We start from the raw sequence: 15,013 nt of genomic DNA, 5'->3' as shown, positions 1-15,013 counted from the left end.
GTTTTTTATTTGGAAAGAAAACTCATGACAATAATTTATAGTACTACCAAATAAAAACAGTACATTGTTAATCATGTAGTTTGTGAAACACACAAGATGTTGCACAGTCTGGGAGAATCTTTGTTGTTGACACACTCAGAGAGCTTATTTTACTCATTGTTAATTTTGTAATCCATGACTTGTTCAGTATTACATTTAAAGATATTTTAACATTCGGTCACTCCCGTGTGTAGAAGCATCCACTGTGATGATATCCAGATTAAGCATCACAGCAAACTTTGACAAATATATAGTAAGATTAAAATCTCTCAGACAACCTGAAGCAGAATTAAATTAAATCATTTTGTAAATACAAATTTATGAAAAAGCTTTATAAAGTTATGTTTGACAAGTGTGAAGGAGCTATTGGCTGTTTCCTTCAGTTTGATGTTCCTTTTTGACATATGGAAAAGAATCAAAAAAATAGTTCTGAACATCAACAGAGAAAACACACAAAAACCTGGACAGTCTCCAAAGACTGAAACAAACTAAAACCATTTACTTCTTCACTCAGTATTCATCAAAAAATGCTCATTTGGAGATGACAAAAGCGAATCAATCAACAAATTATTGATGCATTTTGATTTGGAAAAGAAACCATTGCTGTGTGTGATACTTGATTGAAATGAATTCAAACTCCTTGTCCTATTTCTAATCCGCAGGAGTCGCCATGGAAGGACATTTGGGGCGTCCAGAGGCCGGCAGGAGGTTTCCCAGTACTGTCGACCAGCCCTGAGACGAAATTTAGCACATTAGTAAGTTAAAAAACAACATCTGTTGAAAATCTTCTCTCATTTTCACTTGGATTTTGTCCTCTGTTATGTTAACTACACCATGCGCCCATGTATAAGTGTGAGTGTCTTACCTGGCCTTGACCCAGGGTTTAGTGTGTGTCTCCAGAGTAGCTGCCCAGAGTGAGTGCTTCGTTGAGGCCGGTGGGAGGAATCCTCTCTCTTCTGCCAGCTCTTCTGATATGGCCCTGATATGGTACGGCTCAAACCCACAGCAGCCACCGATGTAGCGGATTCCTGCATTGTAAGCCTCCCTGGCATATTTATGGACGTCCCAGCGTGTGATGATTCTGGTCTCCAGAGCTGAAAAGAGATGAAAAATTTAATTCTGAAGCTCTCTTCAAACTTCACATGTGAAAAGTTTAAATCGGCCACGCTCACATACTTCAAGTGGCAGGAGCAAGCTTGTAAAACCCTAAAATCTTTCAGTTTTCTCAGTAAACTGATCTCGGAAAACTACACTATCTACAGCTCAGTCTCTGCATTGACAAAAACAACTCGTTGCCTCACTTCTTACCCCACAAATTAATTATTTTATGGTCACTGGTCACAAATATTAAACATTCACAGAGCTGCAAGAGAGAAACAAAGCTAACCTTTGATTTATTAACTGACCAAACTTGTACATGCAATAAAATCATTAATCAACAAATCCGGTACAAGTGTTGCCCTGCAATAATGAAGGTGGACTTCTTCACCATTTTCTCTACAGGAAGAACAAATTCACTTTATTCTTGTCACTCTCACACCATAGCACTGTCTTCTTCCCAATTAACCAGAGTTAAAACATAAACCAGTCACATCGAGACACTTTTTGACTCATTTCAAACTTGTATTTATGATTTGTTTGACTTAAATGCTTAATTCTGGACTAAATATAATCAATCCTACATATATAAGCACACGCTCATCTTACTGAGGCAAATCGCTGGAAATATAAAGTGTCATTTTATGAAGGCCCTTGAGTCAAAGCTATATCGTTTAGTCATGTGGACTATTTACTAATGCTGGTAGATGACATTGCTGTTGTTTAGTATTAAAGTAATATTTTGAAACAAACCAAAGGGAAACTCTGGGAGACTGACGTATCCTCCGATGTTACACTCTGGTGTGTGGAAGCCAAGCGGCTGGACCATGAGATGTGCTTTCAGACCAGCTTTCTCCAGACCCTCTTTCATTAGTTTCACTGGCGAACACATGTGAGTGGATCCAGGTGGCAGTTTATTCCCACGATGTCCGCTCCTGCAAGTCAGACACAGTCACATAAAACACCTACAGGATGCAGTTATAATTTCAGAAATACATGAAAAACAGCTGAGGAAATGTTATGTACCAGCTTTGACCAGTCTCACAGCACACTCTCCAGGTGGGACCCCACTCCTGTCTCCATCAGGTGAGATGCAAAGTGTGGCTCCTACAGGTTTCCCACCAGTTTTCATCACTTCCACGCCCCACACTGCCCTTCGACATATTCAAAGTACTGCAGAAAAAGGTATGCACCCAGTCATCAACGACACGCGCTCAACTTCAGCCAAAATACTGAAATCAGTGTGAAAGAAATACTGAAAACATCCCACAACAAAAACTGAAAACAGGTTGAGACACATCTGAGTGCAGAGTATATAGTGAAAATGAACTTTTAAACTCAGTGATCCACAATGTTCTTTGTAAGCCATGTTAACACTATAAAATTCTTTTAGAGTTGTATCTTAAACCAAAGTTGATCGCTCCTATGTTTCTTCCCTTCTGCAACTTATCACCTGCTTTCATCTCTCATTGTAAAGACATGGAACTAGACAGTAACATGCTTGCTGTGAGACTTTGTTTTGTTCCAAGTTAGGGAGCAGAAGTAAACAATCATCAGAAAAGAAGGTCAAGCTAAATACAAATACCTGAAAAGCCTAATGGAGTGCAGTAACAGAGTCCATATTTGCTGCCTCTGAACAACGCATGCAAACTAAGATCTGATGCTGTTCTGATGATCTTACTTCCACCATGAAGAAGTCAATGTCCTTTTTCAGGAAGTCGTCCAGCTGTTTCTTGAAGATGGCTTTGACGTCACTCTCACTGCCTTTATTTGCATAGAGTGGAGTCTGGGACACACCTCCAGCCACCAGAGCACCGCCCTCATCGGCGACCTCTCTGGCCATGTCGCAGGCTGCATCGTTGATCTGAGCACCCTGAGGGAGAAATCAAGAAATGTCAGCTGTAACGTCTCTCATTTCTTCTTCTTCTTCTTCATTTGTTTTGAAACTGACAGAGATGTCGGTGACATTGCCACTGAGCTCCAGTTTATCCTCGCTGCAGTAGAAAGTGAAGGTTTGAATCACATCGGCTCCAGCTCTCAGGAACTCCCTGTGCAGCTGCCGCACTGAAACAAAGACAGAAAAGTGTGTGTGTGTGTGTGTGGTGTGTGTGTGTGTGTGTGTGTGTGTGTGTGTGTGTGTGTGAAGTGTGTGTGCATATATGTATAAAAACCACAACAGTGTATTTAACATGTATACCAGCTTCAGGATGCTCCACTGCAGCCTCGGGTGTCCAGTGCCCTGCCTTCACGTAGCCACGCCGCTCCAGCTGCATCACATATCCTCCATCTCCCACAACCACCTCCCCGGCATCCAGGCGCTCTAAGATACCCTCCAGACAGACACACAAAATATTCAATCCATGTACACTTGACTGCAGTGGCTGATAATTTGATTGCATTGCAGTCTGTGACATGTTATCATAGCATGCTGACACTGAGAAAAAAAAATGTTTTGGGAGTGTTTGTGCACCAATAATTTAATTATACCTGCCCCATATTGTTCAGTCTTTGAAGGAGTTTATGTAAGGACACTGTTGTTAATGAACAGACACAGAGGGCAGTTGGAGGGGAACCAATAACAGTGCTGCGCTGGTTATATAATCTACTATAAACCTACATCTATTTTTTTTCTATCCAAGCAACTGCAAAACTTTGTTTTCAGTTTTCACATACTTTATGTGGGATACTACTTTCTCTCAGAAAAATTGCGCACATTCTTATTTTACCTAAAACAAAAGTTGAAACATTCAAATATGCATAGCCTAATCAAAAAACAACAGTGGAAGGCACTAATTTCACAAACTGCAAATATTCACAATACCTTAATGAAGTGACATTGTTGAGTTTTTCACCTTGTATTTTGTAAGCATATCAATTTCAGTATGTCTTACACTGTGCAATCTTCTTCACTACTTTTAACATCACAAGTTGTTATTGAGTAACTCCACAAAATGCATCGACATTCAAGCTTTTACTTGTATTGCTCTGGAGGGACTATCAATATTTAAATCAAATGTACTGCTTTATATCTACATTCAGACATTGCTCAAATGTAGTGTTTGTCCCAGAAATCGGTGTTGAACGTTGGTATTTCATACATGTAAACTAAATGTAACTATAACTTTAAATGTATCTTTAACTGATAAAATTTGGAAAACAGTGCACGAATTTTCCAATAATTGATTAAAATACAATGCATATAAGCAGAAACACAGAAACAAAAAATAATTATAATTGAATAATTATAATGAATTAAATTATAAGTTATAAGTGTTTATTTAATGTTGCAGCATAGCTTCCCTCATATGCAGACACCATGCTTGTTTCCACTGATAACACAGTAAATATTTGGAATAGCGCCACCCAGAGCATTGGAGCATGTTCATTAGCTCTGAATCGGCCTGTTATCTGGGATCAATCAGTCTTGATTTAATGTGCAAAAGTAACCAATCAGGTGTAACGATCACAACTCTCACATTGAGAAAATATATTAATCAAGCACTGCAACACTGGACCATGAAACAATTAATCTAATTGAGAAGCAAATAAATAAATAATTAAATAATTCATGTTTTTTTTACCCCAAAAAATGAATAGTATTTTAATTAATTAATGACACAATTTATGTCTTTAATTCCAATCTCAATTAATTATTGATAATTTTAAATTTTTTTTACTGGTGTAGTTATTCATTTAATTTTGACTCTTTTGTCCTCTATTGGCATGTCTGACTCTGTCCCCAATAGTTTTTTCTACCTTATCAGTGTTTTACAGTCCTCCTGCTTTGTTGTATTATCTGTTAGATACAACTAATCTAGCTGTCATTCAGGTATCATTAATATCTAACTTCTGTCAGTGGGCTATTGTTTCAAATAGAGACCATGCTGGACAAACATAACTAGAAATATTTAAAAAAATATTTGTTAAAATGTTATTAAAGTGTGGTATCAAACTGAAGTGAAAGTCAGCAAGGCTGTGGGCTTTAGCAAATAGCTATAATAAACTGCTGATTGTTTGCTCAACCTAGTAAGTAAAAGGCAGCCAATGTTGATAGATAATGAAGAGAAGCGCCAAAAGTTTCTTTTCTGTTAATTTATGAACTGAAAAGCGTTTGTTTTGCAGACTTACCCTTCTCTTCTGGTTCGCCATGGCAGCCTGAAACTCTGCAGAGTTCACACCGTCTGCAGATACAGCGTGTGATTAAGAAAAATATCTCAAAAAAGGGGGATAAAGTGAACAGACTGGGAGGAGCGTGTGAACTTTGAAGTTCAAGTATGAACGAATTGTCCAAAAGCAGCGAGTCACTTTACTGAACGGTGACTCACGACTCATCATGTTCATTCTCTCGATCAATGAGTCACTCCAGCTGCAGCTCACGAGCTGCAGAGAAAACGAAAACAGACAGCCTTCCAGTGTTGTTGTGCTGCTGTGACTCACACTACATCTGTATAAATATCCGTTTAGTCTGCATGTCCTAAAAAAAGCAGCGACTGGCTTAAAGTCACAGGAGGTGTTTAGTGTGCATGCTGGAGTCAGCCAGACAGATTTCTACAAAGCCTTTGACTCAGTTGAGCATCCTTTTCTTTTTAACTGCCTTCAAAGACTTGGCTTGATGTCTGTCCTTTGTAAAGTTTTGAAAATTCTCTTTGCCAGTCGCCTCAATCAGTTAAATGAAGTGAGGGCACCACACAAAGATTTTGTTTAAGAAAGTTATAAAACAAGGTTGTCAGTAACTTCTTATGTTAATTGATGATGCATAAATGTGTTGTCTCAGTATAAAGGTAAGTCAAATAGAAAGAATCTATGAAGCTGAAGACATTTAAAATAAAAAAAAACGATTGAAAAAAATGAAATTTGTGGGGGGCGTGGCATTGTGAGTGACAGCATAACAAAGAAAACTCCAGATGGTGCTTATACTGACATTTCTCCCATTAATACTTCAGGAAAACAGTTTGAATATAGATGATTTTATTATATGATCGATGACTCTCAAAGTGTGGAGGTGGGCCATGTTAGATGATTTACTGTAAGTACGTAAGAAGTTTTCATCTTTTAATTTTGTAATAGCGTTTGGTTTCTTACAAAAACCTCAAACTCATTCGCTCCCAGCGATTTACCACCAGCTGCAGCTGCTGTTCTTTATGTGCTCACAAGGGGACGCAGGACAATGACTTTCCACCTGTCAAAAAAAAAGAAAAAAAAAAGATCAACGGAACCAATGCATGGCGCCCTGGGCCAGCCTGCAAGGAGCTGGCAACAATGTATCATTTTTAACTGACGTCATAATCTAATTTGACCTAGATATGCAAATGAGCAGCTCTGCAAATTTGATGATGTCATCAGAACGTTCCTGACTGAGGAGTTTGAAACAATGTTTTGGTTTAAAAGCAATATTGTTTTTTTTGTTGTTGTGTTACAAAACACAATAAAATGCACCATATTTAATTTACCGTAATTACTAAACATTAATGTAAATGTTATCATTTTTTCACATTTTTATGACATTTCATGGAATATAACTAGTCAATGTGTTTTTTTTATTCCTTAATTTTGTATGGGATCAGATTGGGGTAGTACCCAGTTGGTTTGCAATTATGGAATAAACCAGATTAAAATTGAAAATGAAAAGGATTTCCTTTAAAATTTTGTACAAAATTTAAAATGTAAAGCATTTTACAAGAAAAGGTTTGAGGTAATAATGACATAATTCATTTTGTTCAATTGAATCTGAAACTTGGCAATTCTGGCATTGAGAGCTCCACAAACAGTGGAATGTTTGTCAAGGCTTATCAGTGACAACCTTGATGCAACTTATGTTTAGTTATTTGAGGATTTTTTTCTTTGTTGACACCAAAAAATGGTTATATGATTATTTATAACAATTTTTGCATTTATAAATGATCATAAACTGTTTTATCCGTCTTTCACAGGGACTTTGATTTATACCTTTGTTTGATCAGTTTCTGCAGAAATATGAAGGCTGAAAATACTTTGTCCACATCACATGTGTGGAATATGGTTTATATATCTAAAATAGTGTTTTTTCTCTTTATTCCCACTGGTAGCTCTTTTAACTTTGTGCTGTTGTTGCATTATTGGATTTATTGGAATATTTTTCTAAATGTCCAATGTGTTTCTAAAAAAGTCCCTATAACCTACCTGATTAAACAGATCCATAAACTCTGTGGCCTCCACTTTGGTGATGATGGATAATTTGAGACATGTAAACATGCTCCTGAGAGACATCCCTCTTTGAATAGATGCACAAAAGGCCAAAGCGAGAACATGCAAGACGTACAAATTAATTTTTTTTATAGTTAGAATAATCACTTACAATCATACAGTTTTATGAAATGCTCATTTTCAAAAGAAACAACAAAACTGACCTCATCAGCTGAAGCAAGATACCTCTTCCTCATCTACATCCTGAAATAATGTCACACACATTTTGAGTAGTGCCACACGTATTTAACGGGGACAACATTAATTCAAATAATGGGCACAGCTTCAAAGTAAAAATCATTTCAATTAAATGTCTGTTTTTCTTTATGAGCTGCTGTTAAAAATAAATCTCATTCCACTTGACTACATTTTCATTCATAGGACTTCAAGGTGTTTTTTTTTTTTTTTTTGTTAGAAAGGAAACTCATGACAATCAATTACAGCACATTTCACAAATCAATATGTAGTCAATAATGCATTTAACGAAACAAAGTGATTTACATTTCTGGGAGAGTCTTTCGTTTTTGCTGACACACTCAGAAAGCTAATACGACTTATTGTTGATTTACCTGACAGCCAATGGCGGACTACGTGTTTTTTAAACTCCACATCAAGAAAATGCATAGGTTTGACTTGTGGTGCCGAGGAGGAGGAGATTGTAAGCAAACAAGTTGGGCACGTATGTGGTTCAGGGACAGACATCCAGTTCTATTGCATTGTCAGCTGATCATGATACCACATTGAATAAGGAAAACATGAACAATTTTTCAGTCTTCCACTAAATGTTCGTCAATGGAGGTTTCCTTCTTTATCTCTGTAGCACACAAGTGCCACCCCCGCGGGTTGGCTAGACACAGGTGAATCCACAGCCAGTGAGTTCGAACCTCCTTTATTGTCCATCAGTGGGCCTAATCCCCACCCCTCAATTCGGCAGGCTTCTTTAGCCGCCGCCACACCGTGCAGTCCTCGATCCTGGTCATTCCAGTCTTCAGCCTTTTCAGGCTTGCCTGCGCTGGCCTCTCCAGTCTGCTGTCAGTCCAGTGCTCCTCTCTCTCCTCTCCGCCAGGTCCAGCACACTACTTCAAGCAGGAGAGAGTAATCAAATCAATTGCCAGCACCTGCTGCACCTTGGACACTGGCTCCCTGAGCCGCTTCCCCGCCTCCCTCTCTCCTGCAGCAGAGAGCAAACCACGCCCATCCTCCACAATCCCCCACAAAGATGACGTTTCCATTAACGGCACAGAAATGTGTCCTAATACCCGAATACTGATAAATCTAACGGAATTTCAAGAAAATTGAACACAGACAATGACAAGTAAAGCATGAAAATGACTGGCCTCATCTGCTGCCCAGAGTAAATACAATTTCAGCTTAATTCAGCACAATAAAGAATTATGTGAACAAATGTTTTTCATCTCCACATTTAGAGGCATTTGCACCAGTTTCATATTTCATAGGAAAACATGATATACCATACACCACAAGCAATACACGATAATGGAAAACACAAGTACTGTCTGTAGGCTAATACAGAAAATGTATACATTCATGCAATCAACTGTGAACTGATTAATCCATGATTGAAACTGTTCATGTAATTTATACTAATTCACACTTTTGCAGCAGTTAAAATGTAAAGATTGGTTTTTAAGGAGTCACAAATGAAGTCTGAACATCAGCAGAGAAAACACACACCAGCCTGGACAATCTCCAAAGACTGAAACAGACAGAAACCCTTTTCTTCACTCAATATTCATCAAGAAATTTTCAATTGGAGATGCTAAAACTAAATTGATCAACAAATATTACATTGTCAGTTGAGGCGTTTTAGATTTGAAACCATCGCAGGTGTGATTTAAAAAGAAAGCCTTGAATATCTAGGCAAGCCTGCTAAGATGACACTGGTTCAACTCCTTGTCCTATTTCTAATCCGCAGGTGTCGCCATGGAAGGACATTTGGGCGTCCAGAGGCAGGCAGGAGGTTTTCCCAGTACTGTCGACCAGCTCTGAGACGAAATTTAGCACATTAGTAAGTTAAAAAACAACATCTGTTGAAAATCTTCTCTCATTTTCACTTGGATTTTGTCCTCTGTTATGTTAACTACCACCATTCCTAAATGGATAAGTGTGAGTGTCTTACCTGGCCTTGATCCAGGGTTTAGTGTGAGTCTCCAGAGTAGATGCCCAGAGTGAGTGCTTCGTTGAGGCCGGTGGGAGGAATCCTCTCTCTTCTGCCAGCTCTTCTGATATGGCCCTGATATGGTACGGCTCAAATCCACAGCAGCCACCGATGTAGCGGATTCCTGCATTGTAAGCCTCTCTGGCATATTTATGGACGTCCCAGCGCGTGATGATTCTGGTCTCCAGAGCTGAAAAGAGATGAAAAATTTAATTCTAAAGCTCTCTTCAAACTTCACATGTGAAAAGTTTAAAATGGCCATGCTCACATACTTCAACTGGCAGGAGCAAGCTTGTAAAACCCTAAAATCTTTCAGTTTTCTCAGTAAACCGATCTCGGAAAATGACATTATCCACAGTTAATCTGATCAAACTTTTATATGCAATAAAAACTATTAGATAAATCACAAAGCTTTGTCCATTTATATCAGTCATGTTGTGTATCTCAGAATCACCAGCATGTCACCTTCACAACATGAGCTTCTCTTTTACCATCAAAAACTTGGTACTTCTTGTTTCACAGAGTATTTAACACTGCCCATTTGGAGTGAACTTGGCCGGATGCCCACTTCCAAAGCAGCACATTCAAAAGCTTCCAGCGTTAATTTAGGAACCCTTCCAGGCAGTAACAAAGAGCAACAATACACGATCCAGGAGCTTTCGAAACCCTTTTCTTTGCACAGAACAGTTCACATCTTTCGGTGTCGATTATAGATAACCAAAACCGAAAAAAAACTTTTTTTTTTTTTTTTAGAATACGAACCAAAGGGGTACTCTGGTAGACTGACGTATCCTCCGATGTTACACTCTGGTGTGTGGAAGCCAAGCGGCTGGACTATGAGATGTGCTTTCAGACCAGCTTTCTCCAGACCCTCTTTCATTAGTTTCACTGTGCGAACACATGTGAGTGGATCCAGGTGGCAGTTTATTCCCACGATGTCCGCTCCTGCAAGTCAGACACAGTCACATAAAACACCTACAGGATGCAGTTATAATTCCAGAAATACATGAAAAGGAGCACAGTAGATGCTATGTACCAGCTTTGACCAGTCTCACAGCACACTCTCCAGGTGGGACTCCTTCCCTGTCTCCATGAGGTGAGATACAAAGTGTGGCTCCTACAGGTTTCCCACCAGTTTTCATGACTTCCACGCCCCACACTGCCTCTTCGACATAATCAAAGTACTGCAGAAAAAGGTATGCACCCAGTCATCAACGACACGCGCTCAACTTCAGCCAAAATACTGAAATCAGTGTGAAAGAAATACTGAAAACATCCCACAACAAAAACTGAAAACAGCCTGAGACACCTCTGTGTAGAGTATATAATGAAAATTAACTTTTAAACTCAGTGATACACAATGTTATTTGTAAGCCATGTTAACACTATAAAATTGTTTTAGAATTTGTATCTTAAACCAAAGTTGATCGCTCCTATGTTTCTTCCCTTCTGCAACTTATCACCTGCTTTCATCTCTCATTGTAAAGACATGGAACTAGACAGTAACATGCTTGCTGTGAGACTTTGTTTTGTTCCAAGTTAGGGAGCAGAAGTAAACAATCATCAGAAAAGAAGGTCAAGCTAAATACAAATACCTGAAAAGCCTAATGGAGTGCAGTAACAGAGTCCATATTTGCTGCCTCTGAACAACGCATGCAAACTAAGATCTGATGCTGTTCTGATGATCTTACTTCCACCATGAAGAAGTCAATGTCCTTTTTCAGGAAGTCATCCAGCTGTTTCTTGAAGATGGCTTTGACGGCACTCTCACTGCCTTTATTTGCATAGAGTGGAGTCTGGGACACACCTCCAGCCACCAGAGCGCCACCCTCATCGGCGACCTCTCTGGCCAGGTCGCAGGCTGCACTGTTGATCTGGGCACCCTGAGGTAGACGGGAAAAGACTCGAGTCATTACACAATCAAGCAACGTCAACTGTAACATCTCTTAGTTTCTTCTTAAAAAAAAAAAACAAAAAAAAAAAACACTGACAGTGATGTTGGAGACATTGGCGCTCATCTCCAGTTTATCCTCGCTGCAGTAGAAAGTGAAGGTTTGAATCACATCGGCTCCAGCTCTCAGGAACTCCCTGTGCAGCTGCCGCACTGAAACAAAGACAGAAAAGTGTGGTGTGTGGTGTGTGTGTGTGTGTGGTGTGTGTGTGTGGTGTGTGTGTGTGTGGTGTTGTGTGTGTGTTCTCGTATTTCTATCCTTGTTGGGGCCAAATGTCCCCACAAGGATAGCAAAACGTGGAACGACGTGCCTTGTGGGGACCTTTTTCCGGTCCTAAGTAGGAAAAACAGTGTTTTCTTGACCATGTTGTTGTTACTGAAAAAAGTAAAAGTGCAAAAACATTTCTTTAGGGTTAGGCTTTGTTGTGGTGTGGGTTAGGGTTAGGGTAAGGGTCAGGGTTAGGGGCTAGACATGAATGGGAGTCAATGGAAGGTCCCCACAAGGATAGAAATACGAGACTGTGTGTGTTTGTGTGTGTGTGTGTGTGTGTGTGTGTGTGTGTGTGAAGTGGGTGTGGCTGTTTGAGTGTGTGTGCATATATGTATAAAAACCACAACAGTGTATTTAACATGTATACCAGCTTCAGGATGCTCCACTGCAGCCTCGGGTGTCCAGTGCCCTGCCTTCACGTAGCCACGCCGCTCCAGCTGCATCACATATCCTCCATCTCCCACAACCACCTCCCCGGCATCCAGGCGCTCTAAGATACCCTCCAGACAGACACACACAAAATATTCAATCCATGCACACTTGACTGCAGTGGCTGATAATTTGATTGCATTGCAGTCTGTTGACATGTTATCATAGCATGCTGACACTGAGAAAAAAAATGTTTGGGAGTGTTTGTGCACCAATAATTTAATTAAATTATACCTGCCCCGTATTGTTCAGTCTTTGAAGGAGTTTATGTAAGGACACTGTTGTTAATATTTAACAGACACAGAGGGCAGTTGGAGGGGAATCAGTGACAGTGCTGCGCTGGTTATATAATCTACTATAAACCTACATCTATTTTTTCTATCCAAGCAACTGCAAAACTTTGTTTTCAGTTTTCACATGCTTTATGTGGGATACTACTTTCTCTCAGACAAATTGTGCACATTCTTATTTTACCTAAACACAAACGTTGAAACATTCAAATATGCATAGCCTAATCAAAAAACAACAGTGGAAGTCACTAATTTCACAAACTGCAAATATTCACAATACCTTAATGAAGTGACATTGTTGAGTTTTTCACCTTGTATTTGTAAGCATATCAATTTCAGTATGTCTTACACTGTGCAATCTTCTTCACTACTTGTAACATCACAAGTTGTTATTGAGTAACTCCACAAAATGCATCGACATTCAAGCATTTACTTGTATTGCTCTGGAGGGACTATATCAATATTTAAATCAAATGTACTCTTTATATCTACATTCGGACATTGCTCAAATGTAGTGTTTGTCCCAGAAATTGGTGCTGAACGTAGGTATTTCTTACATGTAAACTATGCATGTAACTATAACTTTAAATGTATCTTTAAAGGTGCTGTAGGCAGGATTTTGCTAGTCAATGCTAATTTTTCTGTGATTTCTTTGGATTAAATGTTAGAGTATCCATTGATAATCCTTTAGGAGTGTAGCATAACTGCACTACCGCGAGGGCGCAGCGTTTCCATCTGTCTCTGTTCTGAACTGAAAAGGAATCTCGACAGCTCCAGGTATCTTTGACCAATCAGAAGAGCCCATGAGGCTCTAACCATGATTGGTCGAGGGGCGTTCGTCGCACGTTCTTGTGGGAGGGGCTTAACTTGCATAAGGGCGTGATGTCAGAGAAAACAGGACAGGATTGGCTGTGCTGGGTTTCAAATTGCCATCTTAGATGGGTCAAATCGCCATCTTGCTTAGGTAACCCTAAGCAAGATGGCAGAGATGCTGAATCCTGCCTACAGCACCTTTAATTCATAAAATTTGGAAACAATACAGTATATATATATACTATATACTATAATTGATTAAAATACAATCCATATAAACAGAAACACAGAAACAAAAAATGCAATTATTTCACTGTTTAATTATTTATTTAATGTTGCAGCATAGCTTCCCTCTATGCAGACACCATGCATGTTTCCACTGATAACACTCAGTAAATATTGGGAATAGCGCCACCCAGAGCATTGGAGCATGTTCATTAGCTCTGAATCGGCCTGTTATCTGGGATCAATCAGTCTTGAAAGCAACCAATCAGGTGTAACGATCCGAACTCTCACATTGAGAAAATATGTTAATCAAGCACTGCAACGCTGGACCATCAAACAAATAATCTAATAGAGAAGTAAATAAATAAATAATTAAATAATTCATGTTTTTTTTTTTGCCCAAAAAATGAATTAGTATTTTAATTAATTAATGGCACACATTTATGCATTTAATTCCAATCTCAATTAATTATTGATAATTTTAAATATTTTTTACTGGTGTACTTATTCATTTGATTTTGACTCTTTTGTCCTCTATAGGCTCTATGCACAACTCAACCATTTCCTGAACTTCAGGAGGCTCCTTGTTTCCTGTCTTTCATGATAGGATGAGCTGATTAATGCAGGTGTGTCTGAAGTTGTTCCAGAGGTCAGACACACCTGCATTAATCAGCTCGTCCTATCATGAAAGACAGGAAACAAGGAGCCTCCTGAAGTCAGAATGGTGAAGTGTGCATAGAGTCCATAGGCTATCTGACTCTGTCCCCAACAGTTTTTTTCTACCTTATCAACCTAGTAAGTAAAAGGCAGCCAATGTTGATAGATAATGAAGAGAAGCGCCAAGGTTTCTTTTCTGTTAATTTATTAACTAAAAAGCGTTTGTTTGCCGGACTTACCCTTCTCTTCTGGTTCGCCATGGCAGCCTGAAGCTCTGCAGAGTTCACACCGTCTGCGATGTTATGTCTTTCCTTTGTAAAGTTTTGAAAATCTCTTTGCCAATGGCCTCGATCAGTTAAATGAAGTGAGGGCACCACACAAAGATTTTGTTTAGAGAAAGTTATAAAACAAGGTTGTCCAGTAACTTCTTGTGTTAATTGATGATGTATAAATGTGTTGTCTCAGTATAAAGGTAAGTCAAATAAAAGGATCTATGAAGCTGAAGACATTTAAACTTAAAAAAAACGATTGAAAAAAATGAAATTTGTGAGGGGCATTGTGAGTGACAGCATAACAAAGAAAGCTCCAGATGGTGCTTATACTGACATTTCTCCCATAATACTTCAGGAAAACAGTTTGAATATAGAGGATTTTATTATATTGATCGATGACTCTCAAAGTGTGGAGGTGGGCCATGTTAGATGATTACTATAAGTACGTAAGAAGTTTTCATCTTTTAATTTTGTAATAGCGTTTGGTTTCTTACAAAAACTTAAACTCATTTGGTGTGTGTGGTTGTGTGTCCTGATGAGACAGATGGACACTGGTCCAGGGTCGAC

At 39.0% G+C, this 15,013-nt stretch overlaps 2 pseudogenes; both read right to left on the bottom strand.

Annotated features, from left to right (window-relative positions):
• Positions 1-900: 900 nt before the first annotated feature.
• Positions 901-3,452, bottom strand: LOC115398165 (betaine--homocysteine S-methyltransferase 1-like; annotated as a pseudogene).
• A 5,832-nt stretch (positions 3,453-9,284) lies between these two features.
• LOC115398162 (betaine--homocysteine S-methyltransferase 1-like) lies at positions 9,285-14,434 on the bottom strand (annotated as a pseudogene).
• Between the last annotated feature and the right edge of the window lie 579 nt (positions 14,435-15,013).

This window comes from Salarias fasciatus, chromosome 12 (genome assembly GCF_902148845.1).
Source record: "Salarias fasciatus chromosome 12, fSalaFa1.1, whole genome shotgun sequence".
NCBI lineage: Eukaryota > Metazoa > Chordata > Actinopteri > Blenniiformes > Blenniidae > Salarias > Salarias fasciatus.
This window is presented reverse-complemented; position numbering and strand designations above follow the sequence as displayed.